Here is a 428-nt window from a genome sequence, read left to right as displayed (position 1 = left end):
CAAAACATGTCACGGTGCCCAACATCCCTCTCGCTTATGCATAAAATTACCGAAGCTCTCGCAATCCCCAGTTCAAACACTTCATTTGCATGGCACGTAATCTGCGGCACACAGCCTGGTCGACTCCCGCGCCAGAGTCATGCACGGGATCGTCTCCCCTATTAAAGCCTTTAACTCCTTGGCGACACTAAAATGCTGCAGTGCCTTCAAACTGCATTCAAATCTGACAACTAAAAAAGTAAGACCGTATATACACCACATCACAGGAGTGGCCATAATCGCACAAGCCTACCGTATAAGAACACGGGTCACTGTTCACAGAAAGAGTAGCATTGCCACCCCGACATTACTACGAGTATCATATAATAATCATCACCCTTATTCGCAATTATCATCGCTCCCCTTTTCACTATCATCACCCCCTTATT

The sequence above is a fragment of the Penaeus monodon genome, chromosome 21 (assembly GCF_015228065.2).
Source record: "Penaeus monodon isolate SGIC_2016 chromosome 21, NSTDA_Pmon_1, whole genome shotgun sequence".
Lineage (NCBI taxonomy): Eukaryota > Metazoa > Arthropoda > Malacostraca > Decapoda > Penaeidae > Penaeus > Penaeus monodon.
The sequence above is the reverse complement of the archived record's forward strand: the minus strand, read 5'-3'. Positions refer to the sequence as shown.